Genomic DNA, 18501 nt, shown 5'->3' on the forward strand with positions numbered 1-18501 from the left:
TGGGGAGGGGCAGCCATGCCCTGTGGCTCCCTTTCATGAGCACTGCCTTCCTTGCTGACCCCCCCTGCTCTCGTGTCCCAAGCCCTGGCCTCCTGTGCAGTGTGAGGCGGTGGAGGGAGAGCTTGGGCTCGGGGTCTCCGGGCCCCCTGCCCTGGGGCTGCAGGTGGCGTCAGTTTTAGGAGAGCAGTGAGCTGGGGGACCCTTGGATTCCCCCGGGAGATTCCCGAGGGCACAGCTGGTGCCGTGAGAGCTCAGTGAGCCCAGCTCGGCCCGGCCGGTCCAGCTGTGAGGTCTGGGGCGCTCATGAGCCTTTCTGAGCTCAGGTCCTTATCTGTGAGGAAGCAACAGTAATAATCCTGCATCACCACGTTGCCGAGAAGATGAAATGAAGAAGCAGGGGTGCGAGCACTGGGTGCATGCACAGAGCTCTAGAGAAGCAGGCGTGGAATGCCGAGGCGCCAGCACTGCACGGGGAAGACGGGCATCCCCTGCCCTCGGGGAGGCTCAGCGAGGAGCACGGATGCCCGGGGCCTCCGGAGAGGCCAGCGACCTCACTGCCTACACCAGCTCCATCAGCGTCCCGTCGTCTGCCTGGATGGGCACGGCCAGCACATCACCATCTTCAGACCCTCGTCTTTGGTGCCAGAGATGCGGGAACTAGGTCAGCCCATCCAGGTTGGAGGTGAGGCCCCGGCAAGAGAGCAGCCTGATCTCCTGCCTGGATGAGAAGGCAGGAGGCGGGCACAGAAAACGTGATCTCACTATAAAATCGACAAATACCATTGGTGCGGGAAACAGCAGAGGCACTGAGGAACTCTTTGTCCTTCCGCGGTCTGTGCTGTATTCTTGGGGAACCACAAGTCCTCCCGACAGCCCTTGTCGGCTTGGATCACACGTCTGCACCCAGCCTCGTGGACACATCCACTTAACACAGGTTACTTGACTGAGTGACTGGGAAAGAGCAGGAACAAAGAGAGGGAAATAAAGGGAAGAAGAGCTGAGCTGTTCTATATAATCCGTTGTGTGGAAGGCCCGAGCTTCCCGGCTTTTGTGCTGATTGGGGCACAATTTAAATTCGACTTCCTGCCTCAAAAGGAATCATAGCACCAACAAACCAAATACCTTGCACACTTTGCATTTTGGCAGGTTGGCACAGGACAGAGGCACCTGGCTGCTGGGGTCGGAGGCATCGCTGGGTTGGGAGGGGGCCGAGGAACTGCAGAGCTTGGAGGACAGTGCAGTGTTAGGATGGGCCAGCTAGTCCAGAGACTACAGGAGAGGAAGCCGAGGCCCAGACGCTCAAGATCACCCAGCTTCTTGGTGGCAGAAGTGGGAACAGCACAAAGATCTTCTGACCCCCAATCTTGAGCTCTTCCCAGGATTGCAAGCTGCCCCCTAAGAAACAATTCCAAAAGGGGACATGACTCCAGAGACAGGCTGAGCTTGCTCAGCTTCTGGCACAGAAGGCGTCCATCCCAGAGAGAGGGGTACTGAGGACACCCTGAGATCCTGCCGCGGTCTGCAGATGTGAGGGCTTCCCAAGGAAGCAGAGATATGGAGGAAAGTTTGCAGATGCACAGCCTGCAGCTTGGGGCAGAGACCCCGTCTCCAGGCTTCCCCGATGACCCTCCTTTGTCCTCAGGCTTGGTAAGGACCCCAGTCTCCACCTCTGCTGTGGTCGGAGCGGGGGATGGGGTGAGAGCCTTGCTCTGGCTTCTGCTTGTTGGCTGTGCCTCCTGGTCTCCTGCTTGGATGGAGCCAGGAGGGAAAGGAGAATGGAAAGAGAAATAAAAGTAGCTGGAGGATGAAGGATGCCCATCTGCCATGTAGTGATGGGGCCTGAGGAGGAAGGAGGCTATGTAGGCTCCCAGCTAAGAGGCTGAATCGGGGCTCCCTGGCGTCCACAGGCCCGAGGAGTAGCCCATGCTTGTGGGAGGTCAGAGAATAGAACAGAAACCTGACAGACTTGGAGCCAGTTAAATCTGGGCTGAAGTCCTGCTGTTCTGGGTCAAATCGCCAACCTCTCTGAGCTCACTCCCTAACGGGGGTAGCACTACCAACCTTAAAGGGTTCGAGTGAAGATTCAACAATAAAGTTCCAGCCCAGCTCCTGTGAAGCATCTCCACTCAGAGCACAGAAACCAGGACCATGCCCATGATCCTGGGTTACTGGGACATCCGCGGGCTGGTGCACGCCGCCCGCCTGCTCCCAGAGTACACAGACTTGAACTATGTGGAGAGGAAGTACACGATGGGGGATGCTCCCGACTATGACAGAAGCCAGTGGCTGAGTGAGAAATCCAAGCTGGGCCTGGACTTCCCCAATCTGCCCTACTTGATTGACGCGGCTCATGAGCTCACCCAGAGCAACGCCATCCTTCGCAAGCACGACCTGCGGCGAGACAGAGCAAGAGAAGATTCGCGTGGATGTAGAACCAGGTTTTGGATGTCCGCTTGTACATGGCCAGGACCTGCTACAGCTCTGACTGTGAGAAACTGAAGCCTGCATACTTGAAGGAGACCCCTGAAAAGATGAGGCTCTTCTCAGATTTTCTGGGGAAGAGGGCTTGGTTTGCAGGGAGCAAGCTCATCTATGTGGACTTCCTGGCTATAACATCCCGATGTGCACTGCATATGTGAGCCCGAGTGCCTGCATGAATTCCCAAACCTGAAAGACTTCATTTCCCATTTTGAGGGCCTGAAGAAGGTCTCTGCCTACATGAAGTCCACTCACTTGCCTCCAGGCCCTCTGTTTCTAAAGATTGCTATATGTGGGGCAACAAGTAGTGCCCTGGAATCAGGAGATGGGAGTGGGGAGCTGGTGCCCTGGAAAACAGCTGGATCTCGTGCACCCAGAACCATCTGTCTTTTTCTTCCTCCTTCTGTTCACTCTAGATGCCTTCTCGGCCCCCTTATCTCCCTCCCAACTCCCTTTTCATCTATCCTTTAAATCTTCCGTCCCCACTTTTCTTCAGCAAAGTCCCACCCCACCCCACATTGTCCCTCCTGCACTAAAGACGACCAGATGACCCTTCCCTTCCATGATGGCTTCTGCTATGGGGAGCCCAGCCAGACCCCTGGCCCATAGCGCTCGCTCTGAGCTCCCAGCCCTGCCCTGAAGACCGGAATTGGCCTGGTGTGCAGGCCCTGCTTCCTGGTGTGGTTCCGGCCCAGCCCTGTCTGAACCCCAGTAAAGCTTTCATCATACCTGCAGGAAAAAGAAAAAATATTCAGCAATAAATGTACTAGAATCCCTGGAGCGTACTAGGTGCTTCTAACTGCTAGTTCCCTTCCTCTCATGATCCCAGCTGGCCCAGCCCCCTCGCTTTGCCCTCCAAGCTTCTGAGAGCCGAGACCAGGTGATGTCCTCCAGGTGCCCCAGTTGTTCTGGCAGGGGAGGGCCCAGTGATTCCTGTCCAGGGTCTTCTTCCTATGGAGCTTCCTGGAGTCACTGCCAGGCACCAGAGCCCCGGTCACAGACTCTCGGGCACGTGTTTTAAAGACAATGATGCAAAGTGGTCGCACAGCAGATCCCGGGGTTCAGGAGAAATGTAACTGTTGGTCTAAAGCCACAGGTCACCAATGCACAGTGAGGGGGCACTTTGACCGCGAGGGCCCTGAACCCCAGACCGGCTCGGACGGGCCTGCCCTTGTCTGGAGAGGTGAACAGGTCATAGCCCCGCAGCCTTGGTTCCTCTGCCACCTGCTGGCACGTCAGTAAGAGATGGATTTGCAGGCAGACAGACGTCAGTTCAAATCTCAGCTTTATCACCTGGCCGCATGACGTGGGCAAGTGGCTTGGTCTCCCTAAGCCCAGCTCTCTGGTCTCAAAAGGAGGACGATGGCTCACTCGGAGGGCGGCCTCCAAGAGCAAGCCGCGAGAGGCACAGCATTTAATCACCACCCAGTGGAGATGACTGGACGGTACTTCAGACGCTGGTGGTGTTAAGTGGCCCGACAGCCAGACCAGTGACTGGTGGCCTTGACAGTGTACTTCACTAACCTCTGACCTCCTCTGTCCCTTTGCCTCGCTTAAATCAGACCCAGTGCCATCAAGTCCCGATCTCTTGATTCCTCTTGTCAGCCTGACACTCCGCGGTCCCCGCATCTTCTGAGTGGCCCTGCTGGAAAAGACCCATCCCACCTGGCCACTGGCTCACCTGGGGCACAGCAGGTAGGTCTCCCTCCTAGGGTGACTCCTTGGGCCAGGAGCCAGCGGTCCCTGGCAGGAGGGGGCCGGGCCCCCTGGAAGAGGGATGAGCATCCTGCTTCTGGGGTCGGGCCTCCGCTTGGGAGCTGGCTCAGGCCCGTCACCGGTCGCGCAGCCTCCCGGGGAGCCTGCCGTGTGGAGTGTGTGACCAGCCCTTTGCCCTCTGTGCCCCTGGCCTGCATCCAGCAGACCCGTTCACACCTCAGTTAGCCACTTAGGGAGAAGAAAGAGCAGGGGGAGCTGGAGAAATCTGTCCAGACCCTGATGAATAGTTTCCCAAGCCTGCCAGTTGCCATGGCAGCCAGCTGGGAGCACTGTTTCCAGGGCCCGAGGCGCTCAGACCTGCATAAGGGGCAGCTCTGCTGGGCTGCTGCCCACTCACCTCCCCCACCCAGCCTCCTGGCTCCTTAGCAACTGCCGTCACCAGCGCCATCGCCACCACCGCTGCAGCTTCTGCACTGGCGGCTGGACGTGGGAGTGGGGCACTGTCCAGGGATGCTCTCGGGGGAGGCAGGGAGTGCATGTCCGGCAGAGCTGAGGTGCTTATGAGGTTGGGAGGGGAAAGCCTGGGCCAGCCTTGCTGCCACAGCCCCGGGATCCTTCGTGACTACATGGAAAAGCAGCTCGTAATCTTGGGGTCGGATGATCACCCCTGATTTCTAAGAACATGTTTGTGTATCTCTGTGTATGTGGATTTTTCTGAGAAAGAGTTTATAGTTTTTATCCAACTCTCAAAGAAGACTAAGATCCCCAGTAGGTAAGAGCCGCAATTACGGAGCCTTTTGCTTTCAGAGTCAGAATGATCTCAGGGACTGGTTGATCCACAGGCTTGGGAGGTACGCACAGATGAGGGGGTGAGCGCGGCAGCGTAGGGACAGACGGCGTGCTACCCGGGGACCCCCACAGGGACTGAAACCTACCATCTGCCCCACTGGGGACCTCTGGGAACAGGGGGTGAGGTGACCCTCCTGACCATCCTGAATGTTCCGTCCTTCCCGCCCTCCTCCGCCTCACAGCTCTGCCCCGAGGTCAGCCATGTAAACCACGCATGTTTGCTGTGCCCAGGCCCTGAGCTCCGCGTCTTACACACCCTGTCCACAGGGTCCCATCAACCCTCACGCCAGGGGAGTACGTTCCCTCACCACTGCTGTTTAGAGACGAGAATATTGAAGCAACAAAAAAGTAAGCCATCTGCCAAGTCGATGCAGTTAGGCGTCGGAGGGGCGAGGGGCCGTGGACCAGGGCGCCCCGGCCTGACCCCAGCCTGCGAGCTCGGGGCCCAGTCTCTGGTCTCCCAGCCACACACCGAGGATCCTGACGAGTCCCACCCCAAAGGAGTTAAAAGAGGCAGCACGACATTCGAAAAGCGCTTAGAACAGCCCCTGCCACCAAATGAAGCAGAGGCAGAGCAGGGTCCAGCCACATTCTGTCAGGTTCTGGTGCTCAGGCGCCCCGAGAAGGTGTTCAATGTGCTTCACGTCATCTCGCCAGGGCCGGACCACGACGTGCGGAGTCCCTGCTCCACACTTGGTACCACAACACCGAGGTGGGACAGGTGCGTGGGCTCCTGGAGCTGGGTTTCCCTGTCTCCCAGGAGCAGGGGTCACAGTGTACCCTATTTTCTTGGGAGACACTGTGTAGAGTCACTGTTGGCTATGCGCCGGTCAAAGCAAGCCACCTCAGGGAGTCCTTGTAGACTGAGCCATGCTACAGAGATGCGCCCATGCCTGTGGCTCAGGGCAGAGAGCCCGGGCTGGTGTCCCTGGGTGGGTGCCCCTGGGCAGGCAGATGGCACGGTGCCTCTGGGTACCATGTGCCTGGATCAGCAGCCAGAGTGAGGAGGCTCGGCGATTCTGAGGGAGCGGGAAGGCAGCAGGGGCCCAGCCGCCCCAGGCTTCGTTGGCAGGTGGTAGGGGGGCTGGAGAGGGAGGTGAGGGGAGCTGCGGGGGAGCCCTGGAACGCCCCCAGGCCGGGTGGGCTGTTGGCATCCTCTCAGAGGGTGATGGGGAAATGATGGCTTTATTTGTCACTGCTGGGGAGAAGCACAGGGTACCATCCGATCCGCAAGCCAAGGGATCAGTCATCTGCAGGCTCTGGGGGGAGCGATCTCACGGCCCCTCTTCTTGCCCCAGAGGCGCACGGTGTTGAGAGCAGACGGTGAGGGGGAGGCTGGTGGGTCCTGATTCCTGAGTCACTTGTCTGCCGGGCTTCCTTTTGGGGGTGCCAGCAAGTACAGCACGCTCCAGCATCTTGGACAAACAAGCAGCCGGATGGCAGGGAGGCGAGGGTCAGACAAAGGAGGTGACGCTGTGAGTGACTCGCGCCCAGTCAGGAGCCGTAATCGGAGGTGATTAATCCATGGAGGAGAAAGCCTGGGAGGCATCGCTGACTCAGGGCTGAAGCTTCCTCGTGGCTGCTCTGTTCCCTGCCTCACCTGCCCCGCTTGCAGGCTGGAGGGGGAGGCTTGTTGAAAAGGTGAGTGATTCAGAGGCACTTTAAAAAGCAGCGTTTCTTAAGCTGATGAGCTTCTGATTCTGAATCAAAGGTGTTGGTTTTTTTTCTTTAATTTTCCAATGGTAATGTGAGGAGGTTGGGGTCTTTTCTGAGAATTAGGGGTGGAGCCCAGGGTGGACACTGCCAGGGCCCTGGACAGGCGAAGCAGTGATAATGCCCACACCAGAAAAGTGAGGGGTTTGGGGACGGCCCTGATGGGAGAGGCTGGCAGGTTGTCCAGTTAAGGCACTTGGCTATGAACCCAGTTTGGACTCCCTAGCTCTGCTCAGGTGACCCCACCTCTCTGAGGCTGTTTCCTCACCCGTAAGAAGAGAATAGAATTCCTGCTCATAGGGATTGTGGGGACCAGACTGTAGCAGCAGAGGCGGGCAGGGCAGCGCTGAGGATCTGCCCTAAACGAAGAAGGTAACTTTTCATCAGTTTCTCGCCTCTGTTCCAAAGACAAGGAAGAAATCCTGACCAAGGGGACCAGGTTTATAGTACACTGTGGTCACAGTGGAACAGTAAGTTGGGTGACACAATGATGCAAGTTGCCCCCCAGACACAATAAATATTTAACGAAAGAGGCCGCTTTATTATCGGCAACCGCCTTTGGGAAGGTACCAAAGGTGCACATATCTTGAAAATGCCTGATTGGCTTCTGAGGAGACCTAGATGGTACCCCTTCTGTCTTGGGTTCGGAGTCTTAGAAACTAGAAGTCAGGGAAGTGTGAACATTCAGTGTAGAATGATCAAGATACCATTTTCATAAATAATCAAGATACTAGACCTTGGAGGTTTCGTCAAATGCTCCATCTCAGGTCAGGGCGACACCAAACATAGGCCTTGAAAGAGAGTCTAATTCTTTTCCAACTTTTCTTTTCTTTCCTTTTTTTTTTTTAATAAGCTTTTTATATTTATTTATTTATTTATGGTTGTATCAGGTCTTAGTTGTGGCTTGCAGGCTCCTTAGTTGTGGCTCGCAGGCTCCTTAGATGTGGCTCGTGAACTCTCAGTTGCCGCATGCATGTGGGATCTAGTTCCCTGACCAGGAATCGAACCCAGGCCCCCTGCCTTGGGAGCGCAGAGTCTTATCCACTGTGCCACCGGGGAAGTCCCTCCAACTTTTCTTTATCCCAAAGGAGAAGCAAGAATCCTTGACCGGTGAGAAGAACAAGGATGGGACTTCAAGTGGCTGCCAGAATGCAAACACGGGGTGGTTGACACGAGGTGCAAAGGTACAAAGTTCGGGATGTCACCACGTTAACCTCTAGGAGGCCTCGGCCAGAGCCTGCAGGGCGATCCCAGACCAGCGGACCACCCGGCAGTCCCAGAGCCCCCGTAAGATCACAGCTGAGGACACCCACCCGAGGGGGCCAGGGCTCTGCTGGGGCTCCCGCCGAGATGCTGCCTCCATCCTGGTGTCCGTGGGCTCCCTCCTGCCCTGACCACCCCGACGGCCTGACCGTTCTGGGCACCGCTGCCATGAGCTGGCCTGTTCAGCCAGCGTGAGGCACTCACACACAGCTTTCCTTCTATTTCCCGGTGTTTATTATGACCTTGGGAAGAGCAAAGGCCATTTTTCCTTGGCAGAGGCCTGGGCTTTGGGCCTGTCTGAATTCTGGATGCAGAATGCTTCCAGAACAGCCCCACAGACCCAAGGGCTCTACAATCAGGGTGTCTGAACCATCAGATTGGGAGCCAAGTCACCAAGATCCTGGTTCTTGCACCTGCCGGTGGGAGGGGCCTGGTGCCCGTGAAGCACCGTTCTCTGACCCCAGAAGCCCAGTCCTTCTCCCAAGGTCCAGCTCCTCACACACGCCCCAGCCTCCACTGGCCTCAGAGCAGCAGAAAACGCTCCTGGGAAACTTCCTCCTCGCTTGGCATGTGTGGGCTGCGGCCTCTTGCCATTGAAGGCCAGGACAACAGCCATCAGTGTATCGATTGAGCCGCTAGTACGGGGAGAGCAGAGTGGAAAGGGGGGGTTACAGAACTGAGGTGGGTTCTTCTAGGGGCAAGGTGGCTTCTCAGACGAGGAGTCAACCAGCCGCTCCTGCCACTGTGCCAAGGAGAAGGGGAGGGGCCTGGATGGGGGGTTATCACAGTGCCCGCCCCCCATAGGAGCAGAAGGAAGGAGCAGGAAGACAAGCTGGCTTGTCTCTGTCCCCTCCAGCTGTCACTCAGGACACGTCCCCCATGCTAGAAGGATTTCTCCTGTCCATCCTCTAGGTGGATATTGGGTCTTGGTCCTCCTGTGAATTTCTGCCACAAGCAAAACTTGGCTGAGTCTGTGACCACGAGGCATTTAAGATGCAGAGTTTGTCCCCCCAGGGTGGGGGGAGGGGACAGGACAGAGGGTTGGGGCCCAGAATGACGCTCCGTGGGGAGCCAGAGGGGCAGGTAGCTTCAGGGTAGCTACGTGGGAGTCCAGGTGAGGGAGCTGACACCTGGCGAGATGAATCGGTTTGTTTAGGAGCTCATGCTCGTTGGCGGGAGAGCACGACTACGCTCAGGTCATCAGACGCCTGGGCCTTCCTGCCACCGCAGAGGCCGTCCCGTCCAGCATGACGTGGCGGCACAGCTCTGGGGGCGGAGTGGCAACCCTGTGTAACCTCGACCCCTTTCAGGCATCCCGTGCCCGGCACTAAGTGTCACGGGAGTCCTGAGGTCTGCCTGGCCTGACAGCCTAGGCGGTGGAGCACGGGGGGCACCGGACCCTTTGGGGTTTCAGCCTGGATAAGCCTCCTGACTCTGCAGGAATCAACGCTCTGTGGAAGTCCCACAGTCCCTGCTGCAGCCTCTGTGCCTCCCATCCCCTTGATCTCTCCTGCTTCCAGGGTGGCTCGTGGCTTTCCCGGCAATGCCATCACTTCCTTACACTTGGACTCGTCATCATCACACTCCCACAGCTGAGCCTGAGTGTGCCCCCCGCCGCCTCCTCTCCACGCGCTGCTCCGGGTGTAGCTGCTCTGTCCCCACCAGACGCGCTCTCCAAGCCTCGCTCCTGCCCGGGGAGGGGCGCCCACCTCTCTGCAGACCAGACTCCTGCTGGCCACGTGAGCTCTTCTGCACACACTCAGCAAACGTCTTGTGCACCCTTGCTATGTGCTGGGTACGATGCTACAACCGGGTCTCTGCCCTCGAGCAGTGCTCAGGTGAGTGAGGAAGCCGCCAGGTAAATCAATGGCTTCACTGCAGCGTGATGACCCATGTTTGGCCATAATGGACACAGGCAAAAGGAGTTTAAAAGCAAAAAAGAGGGACAGTCAAGTCAACCTGGGGAGCAGGAAGCTCCCGGAGAAGGTGGTGCTTGGCTGGACCACTGGGGGTCAACTAGGGGAAGGGCGTGAGGGAAGGGAAAACGCAAAAGGGGCAGCGCCAGGCGGGTGTCCAGCTGCCTGGAACTCACTGGAAATCTCTCCTCTCCTCACCGGGGGGAGGGTGTCATGGTGGAAATTTCCCCCCAGCAGGAAAGTCAGATACAGGTGTGGACCCGGGGCAAGTCACTGACCCTGACCTCATGGAAAATTGGACACGATGGTCTCTCAAGTCCCTTCCAGCCCCAGAACTGCCCTCTCCCCCTAGACCGCTCTAGAAACCCACAGCTGATCAAGATGCCAGTGGGAGCCCTTCTGTCACGATGTTTCACTCCAGCGCCTTCATTTCTATTATTACACCAGTGATTTATTCCAAAAACATAAACCAAGCAGCAAGAGTAACTGGCTCTCTAGGGAGAGGTCTGTCCCCTGCAAGCCGCCGCCCCAGCTCGGTGTGCCTGCTGTGCTTGGGCTCGGTCCCACTCTTGGGCGGCAGGGGGTGGGGGATGACAGCAGGGCTGGCCAGGGAGGCTTCATCTCAGAGTCTGCCCGGACACTGGGCCTTACCAAACAGTACTGTCAGCAAGGCGCTGCTCTAGTGGATTTGAAACCTGGGTGAATGTCATTCTGCAATCTGAGCTGTAGTTTCCTCACCTCTGAAATGCGGGGGAAAATTCTTGACAGTTTACGAACCCAGGGAAATGCAAAGACTTGGGTCCTGGCCGGGTGACGGATTAGATCCAAACGGTGCCATATCTCCTGTTGGCTGGCTCTCCGCATCTGAGAAAGATGAACACAGCTCCAAGCAGCGCCCCTTCTCCAGGGGCCATCACGGGCACCTCCTGTTAGCTCTGCTCCCAAACTGCAGGGCTGGCGAGAGAGACGCTGTCATGGAAGGCAGGGCCTGGGACCACCCGCTGTGTCCTTGAGACGAAAAACCTGGAGTTTAGGGCTTCCCTGGTGGCGCAGTGGTTGAGAGTCCACCTGCCGATGCAGGGGACGCGGGTTCGTGCCCCAGTGCGGGAAGATCTCACATGCCGCGGAGCGGCTGGGCCCATGAGCCATGGCCCCTGAGCCTGCGCGTCCGGAGCCTGTGCTCTGCAACGGGAGGAAGATTAGGAGACAACCTGAGACCCTGCCCACACCCTAATCTTGTCAGCAACCCCATCCTTGAACTATTGCTATGAAACTCCTCATCAAATCCTCCCAGGTTGAGACACGTAGCTTTTCGAGGCAGGAGCCCACTGTGTCCCCCCTTGCCTGGCAAAGCAATAAAGCTATCCTTTAAAAAAACAAAAACAAAAAATCTGGAGTTTAAAACATCCTCCCAATAATCCATTGTGCTTGGCTTCTCCTGGCTGAGATGGAAATTGGTGAAGGTTGTGTAGGGGGGCTGGGCTGGGCAGATGTGTCACTGGGGCCTTCTGGGTAATTGCTTCCTCCTCGGAACCCAGGGGGACGTTCTGCTTTCACAATGCTGTCGTTTGTCACTCAGCATGTGCTAGCATGTATTCCAGTGACTTAAAAAAAATATAGCCCGTCTGCATTTCAAGCCTTTCAAGGGAAAGAGCAGAGTGATACACAGTATGTGTTCAATAAATGACTGGTTTGCTAATTGCTGGTGATTATAACCCCAGTTTCAGGGCTTATGAGTTTATTAAAGAATTGGAATTGTGAACTGTCAAAACATAGGGGTCTTAAAGTCCCAGGCCAGCTTCCTTACAGACCTGCACAGCATAAGCTGTCATCTTTCTCTTTAAAATCCTCTAACAGGTGTGTGTGACAGGAAGGCCGACACCTCTCAGCTGACTCTCACTTTGCATCTTGCCCACGGTCCGTCAGCAGCGACAGAGTCGGACTGGAACACTGACTCCAGGCTCATTCTTTTTTCTACCACATCCTGAGTCTTTTTGGTGTGTGGACCAAGGCAGCGGTTTCTGGATGGTTCTGTGAACTCAGCTATGGGTCAGAAGGCTGAGGCTACAGAGGAGAAGGCGGCCTCTCCAAGTTCCAAAGTGCAGTGCTGGGCCCTCTGGGCTCTGGAGCAGGATGGCCACACCAAACCCCCCATACCCTCTGCCTCCCCCACTGCTGCCATGTCTCCTTCCACCAGGGGAGGAATATGGTCACGGCCGTGTCCTGCGGGCAGTAAAGGCCCACTGGACACCGCCTGGGGGGGCGTGTTAGACGTGGAGGAGTGGAAAGTAGTGGATTAAGGCTGCTTTCTCTTCTCTCGCCAAAGGGAAGTCCCTGCACAGCTATGAAATGGCAGCGAGCTTTGAAGAAGGCTTTCTAACCACCCAGAGCCAGTCCTGGATTTTGACGTTCTGTCACTTAGCACAGTTCCTTCCCCACCAACTGTCTGCTATGACACCACGGAGCTAAATAGCAGAGCTGCCGAAATTACAGTCAAAGGAGAGGGGAATTAAGACACCAGCAAGGGAGGAAAGATTTTTTTTAAGCAAGGAAGGGAATAAGACAGCAACCAATAAAACAGACAGAAGCAAGATGTCTGTTCCAGGTGGCGAGAGGCGGGGATGTCTTTTCTGTGGCAACTTAGTCTAAGATGACGAAGATGCTCAGAGAGCGTGTGGTGACAGCAGCCTCCTTCAACAGGGAGCATCTCATCGAGAGGTACTTATCCCATCACGTGACCTCGGGGGCCAACCAGATGGCTTACGAGCTTAGCAGTTCTTCCTTAACTTCAGCAAGAGAAGGCTTGACCAGAGGAAGGAGAAGGGGCCACAGGGAGGGCACATTTGCCTGCTGGACGCCTATGATTTCACAGAGGGAAAGAGCGGGAGTTCTCGTAAGTAAGGGCAGACGCCTGTGTAGAAGCCAACCACTGTGCTCTCTGACCAGGCTGTCTGCTCAGCCAGGACCGATGGATCTGCTCCAAGAACACAGAGGTGGGTTTTCCAGATGATGAGGGCAACGCAGAACAGGCACTTGGCACAAAGGCTTGACTAGAGGACAGTCGTCTTAAGACCCTGCCACGCTTCTAGCCCGAGTGACTGCTGCTGAGAGCGGGAGCGGAGGGTCCGCCCTCTCTGTCACCTGCCCCGTGTCTAAATGCGCGGTGAGGATCCGGACAGGAGTATCATGATAGGGTCACCTGCGATTTGTCCAGGAGTGCAGGAATAAATATTGCATGTTCTCCTCTGACATAATCTTTTCTCTTCCTTGGTCCCCTCCCCTCCCCTCCAAGTCCCCAAAGGGGGCAGCTTTCTCAAAAGAAGGTCTTGGCTCTCCTCCCCTAGTTTCTTGCCTCAGTCTCCCCAGCTCCCATCGTCCTCACTAAAGCCCGCCAAGTGAAAAGGTCTTCATTTAATTAGAAGACTACTGGCCCTGCAGCCCCTGTTAGTGAGGGTTTTCTGAGAGCTGGATTGTGCCTGGCCACGATTCCCTCTTCTTTGTGGCATCAGAGGCATCCAAGATTCCACTGTGAATGACTGAGAAACTGACTTGCCAGTTACCAGTGGTGGAAACTTATAAACCCCAGGACTCACCATTTAGAATCAAATTCTTCTCAAGTTGGGTGAGATCTCCAGAACGATGCAGTGTTAGAGGCTGATGAGGTCTTCACGATTTTCACCTTTACGAGAAGGGGAACCTGAAATCCAGAGGTGACCAAGGCCTTCCTCAACGTTCTCCCCCTACCCCAACTCACCTGTAGTTCACCCTGCCCTCACCTTTAGATGTAATTGCTTTAAAGTCATCTCTCCTCTTCCTAAACTTCTTATAAGGGAAAGCGTTTTTAAGCTTGGTATGCAGAAGATCCAGACGCCCCTAAACCTCTAAGACAGGAGGTGCCATCCTAACAGCAGTAAAGTCTTCCCATCTAACTTTCATTGGTTTTGCTGCCATCTTTCCTAAACCTTTTCAGTAAAGAGAGAAAGGGGGTCCCACCTTATACATACCCTTACGTGTTTTTCACTGGGTGTCAAATAGGCAAATCTGCCCTCCCCGGGCCTTGCTTCCCTTGTTGAAGTTGACATATGAGAGATTCCTTGCTCGTAAGCCATCTGCTTAGCCCCTGAAAGTCAGATGAAGGTTGTCAGTCCATTGGAGAACTGACTCTTTGCCTAATGACAGAAAAGTAATATCTTTAAAAGCTTTCTCTTTTATTTCATGCCAGAGTTCAGGTTGATTTATAGGGTAGATCCAGCCTGGGCTTCAGGTACCCAAGCCCGTCAGAGAGGAAAACTGGCAGGAGAACAAGACAGAGACCTTCGTAGGTGGGACTGTGGAATAAAGATGCAGTGGGCGGGTCTTGGGAGAGCTCCCCAGTTTTGTACTATGTAGTTCTCGAGACGTACCCGTGAGCATCTTGAAGCATCTGAGGAACTGCTAAGAAGCCAAGCTAAAAATACCAGGGAACAGCGCAGTCAAGGAGGAATGCAGAGCTGGGCGTGAGCTCCCCCTGGAAGGTGTGAGACTCGGGCACGGGGGCCAGCCTGCCGTGCACACCTCGGGCTGAACCCCGAGTCAGTCTGACACAGGTGGGAGGAGTGGATGTTTCTGGCTTTAGAGCCTTTTATTTTTGAATCCTCCAGTCCTGTTGTGCACAAGTGTCTCATGAGCACCGACCATGTGCCTGGAACTAACAGGGGAGGACACACCACTCCTTGGGAACGTGAACTGTGAAACCTGCTGCTCCCCTCGCCCTTGGTGACAAGTGGAACTTGGCTTTGGTGGCTTCTGGCTCTCTGTCCACCCCAGTTTCAGGATCGTACTCCTTCTAACACTTAATCATGTGTCCCTGACAAATATCTTCTCTTGTCTGCTTTTACGAACCCTCTGTTCCTGATTATTGGGAACATTTTACCATTGTCACATCCTCCCACCCCTAACCTCCAGGGGTTCCATCAGCAGCTTAATGGTCTCCGGGCAGCAGGACCCACTCCCCTCAACCTTTCTGCCCGATACATTGTCAAATCTCAAAGGCCTCCCCTCAAGGTTCTCTTAACTTGAGGAGTAGGGGGTGTGGGGTGGGGGAGGAATGCTGAGTAGGGGGACAGTCTTGCTTTCTTCCTGAGGGCCCTGTTCTCCATGTTGGTGAAAACCACTCAGAATCATGTACTTTTTCATGTTTTAAAATAACAATTGTGGGCTTCCCTGGTGGCGCAGTGGTTGAGAGTCCGCCTGCCGATGCAGGGGACACGGGTTCGTGCCCCGGTCCGGGAAGATCCCACGTGCCACGGAGCGGCTGGGCCCGTGAGCCATGGCTGCTAGGCCTGCGCGTCCGGAGCCTGTGCTCTGCAATGGGAGAGGCCACAACAGTGAGAGGCCCGCGTACCACAAAAAATAAATAAATAAATAAAAAATAAAATAAAATAACAATTGTTATTTGAGACAAAGACTTGTCTTTGAGGAATCAGAAGTCTAAAGACAGACATCCTGATATGGGCAGCCATCCACAGGACAAAAAGAGCAAACTTTAAAAAAGTAACACGAGACATTAAGCATTTATATCATGCATACGTTAAGGTAAGTGGGTTTGCACTCTGATATAATTTGGTTAATCTGTTCCTGGCTGTTCCCTCAGGAAACGCTCCCTCCCTTGTATCCTAAATTATTTTCAAAGACTTAGAGGACAGAGGCGCAGATACGGGTAACCTTCTGGCTGTAGCATCTTGCTGCTGTCTTGTCATCTGTGAGAGATGGATTGAGTAAGAGGTCACGGGGTGACTCAAGAGAGCTGAGTGCTAGTGATGAACTTTTGGGCAGGTTTTCAAAAAGATAAAATACCTGTTTTCATTTGTTCAGCCTCGATCCCTTTGTAAAACTTTCCTTTTGAGCGCCGCATGGATATAGCCTGTGCACACAGTATGTGTGGTCTTACTTACAAGTCAACAAGTTTACCTCGGGGGTAGGTAGGTTCTGCTTTACCCAGAAACTCTGAAGGGCTTCGCATTTTGTGAATGGAGAAATGGTAAGTTCCTTACGGGCTGGAACCTGGAGATGCTGAAGCAGCTCTGCTTTTCCCGGAGCCAAGATCCCCGTGTGGCCTGTGGGCTGCTCAACACACAGTGGATGCCTGGGAGGCAGTGAGCAGATGAAGGACATGCCGGTCCCTCCAAGCAACCCCACTCCTTCCCCAAAGTGTCATTCTTTGGGAAATTCCTGTAAGTACCAGTGCGCCTCGTATAGGAGTTGGATTGAGAGCAGAGCCCTGCAAAGTCCCCACATGAGGGCCTGACCACGGCAGCCTCTTCGAGGAAGTGGAGCTGGGGCTCTGCTGTGGGGCGTTGCTGGAGGGGAAGGACCCAGAGGCTGAGCCCCTCCTGGGGAGTCTGCCATGACTGTGTGGGTGGGGTGCGGGGCTTTCCCAGGCAACTGAGATGGGGGTGGTGAACGGCCTTGAGCTGAACCGAGGGCTCGGGAAGATGCTGTTTTCTCTGCCCTCGGGATCTGGGCATCTGCCTCTCAGCTCTTCCTCTGGCAGTCCCGTTTGCATAATGTGATCTTGGCCAGATGTGCTGCATCCTGGCAGGGATCCCGACACCTACTTCACCTACCTTGAGCCCTGAAGAGCGTGGGAGCTGGTGGAGAAGCTCTCCCCCAGGGGGTCTGAGGTCGGTCTCTGCCGGCTTCTCCTGTCAGATGGCGTCATTTCGTGGGCGACAAGGTCCTGGCTGCCCTTCCATCTCTCCGTCGGCCTGTCCTGCCCCTGGTCCTCCCTCGAGGGACAAAGCATCTGAGCAGATGGGCCCTGATTTTATTACTCACCAGGGTAAATGGGGTCATCACAACCCAGGGTCTCTGAGCTCAGACTCACTGCCCCCATGGAGCTGGGGGCCGGGGTCACAGCCACTCTGTGTGGTGGCCCAGACAGAGAGTGAAGCACTGCTGGACAGTTTCCCTGCACCTTCCTCACCTTCCTTCCATTTGCGAGGGCAGCTTCGTCGCCATCAGCCTCTCAAAGGTGCAGCCGAGTGCTTCCCTGGTGGCGCAGTGGTTGGGAGTCCGCCTGCCGATGCAGGGGACACGGGTTCATGCCCTGGTCTGGGAAGATCCCACATGCCACGGATCGGCTGGGCCCGTGAGCCATGGCCGCTGGGCCTGCGCGTCCCGACCCTGTGCTCCGCAACGGGAGGGGCCGCGGTGGTGAGAGGCCCGCGTACCGCCAAAAAAAAAAAAAAAAGTGCAGCCGAGCCGCTGCCATCTCTGCTTGTGGGCTTGGGTGCAGCCTCCAGGGGCATCACTTTGGGCAGTGGCCACAGGGCCACTCAGTGCCTGCAGGCCGCCTCGCTAGTCCTGTGCCCAGCCTTCCGGACCTGGCCTGCCAGTCTGGAAGCACTCCCGAGGGATGCGCCCCAGGCAAGGACACAGAGCCGCAGGAAACACACTTACCCGCTTCGTGCGGAGCCTCACCGGGTAAAGCTTTTAAAAATAATTCATGGTAATTTCTGTTACAACACCGACCACATAAATCACTAAAGGGAAAAAAATCCCAGCCAGACCCAGTTTCAGTGTCCAAGCTGCTGGGTTTCATGGAGGCTGATGTCCTGGTGAAAATTCCTAGTTCGAGGTCTTTATAAATGCTTCTTTCTTGGGATTGTCCTAGGACCACATGAGGAAAGAAAACGTGTGAGGCTTGGACTGTGGAACGAGGGAAGACCGGAGCCCCAGCCGGGGGTGGGCTTCGAGCACCAGTTGGATGGTTTCCTTTGATGGAAAGAGCAGAGCAGCTGAGCGTCCAGGAGGATGGCGTGTCCCTCCCCAGGCCTGCCCGCCTCCCCTTTGTGTCCCAGAGCTTTGACTGCATTGCTCACGCGCTCCCCGCCCCACCAGCACCCCTTCTCTATGCTTGCCACCCCTCCCCCAAGGCAGCATCAGCCCTCCCACTGCCTCTGAACACTCCCCGGCCTCTGTCTTGCCTTCACTCCCCGCGGCGGGGTTAGGCTCCTGGTGGCCAGACCACCACCCACCTTCCTAACAGGGGCGAACGCTGGTGGCTTCTGCATGCTCTCTGATCTCCATCCCTATCCCATCCAACAAAGTGGATGGTTTTGTTCCTTCCTCTCCTTGCCTTTGGTTAGAATTATTGTCCCCTGTCCCCCTCCGTGGCCTAAAGTCCATTCTCTTTCTCCAATCATCCATGTGATGGCCAGTCTCCAGCATGGCCCCCGATGACCCTCACCTGCTGGGACCCACACCCTTCGAGGTCCCCGTCCACACCTGGGTGCCCAGTCGGAAGCTGTAGAGGCACAGAAGGGGGAAGCCGTGGGAAGCCAGCTGCCTCGTCAGGAGGTAGCCCAGCAGCCCCGTGGAGTGGTCTACTAGGGACGAGCTCCTGCCAAAAACCAGGGGAACTTCCCGGCGTGTGACTGAGCCACCGGGAGGTGGGTCCTCTAGCCCCAGTCAAGCCTGTAAGTGACGCAGCCCCGGCTGATACCTGCCTGCAGCCTCAGGAGACGCCCTGATCCGGGACCATCCGGCAGAGCTGCTGTCGGCTTCCTCCTGGATTCCACAAACT

The 18501-nt window shown here is 55.9% G+C and overlaps 1 pseudogene; it reads left to right on the plus strand.

The window, feature by feature from the left end:
- Positions 1 to 2124: 2124 nt before the first annotated feature.
- LOC114886840 lies at positions 2125 to 8150 on the plus strand (annotated as a pseudogene).
- Positions 8151 to 18501: the final 10351 nt, after the last annotated feature.

Source organism: Monodon monoceros, unplaced genomic scaffold (genome assembly GCF_005190385.1).
Source record: "Monodon monoceros isolate NGI ecotype Baffin Bay Population unplaced genomic scaffold, NGI_Narwhal_1 Super_Scaffold_7, whole genome shotgun sequence".
Classification (NCBI taxonomy): Eukaryota; Metazoa; Chordata; class Mammalia; order Artiodactyla; family Monodontidae; genus Monodon; species Monodon monoceros.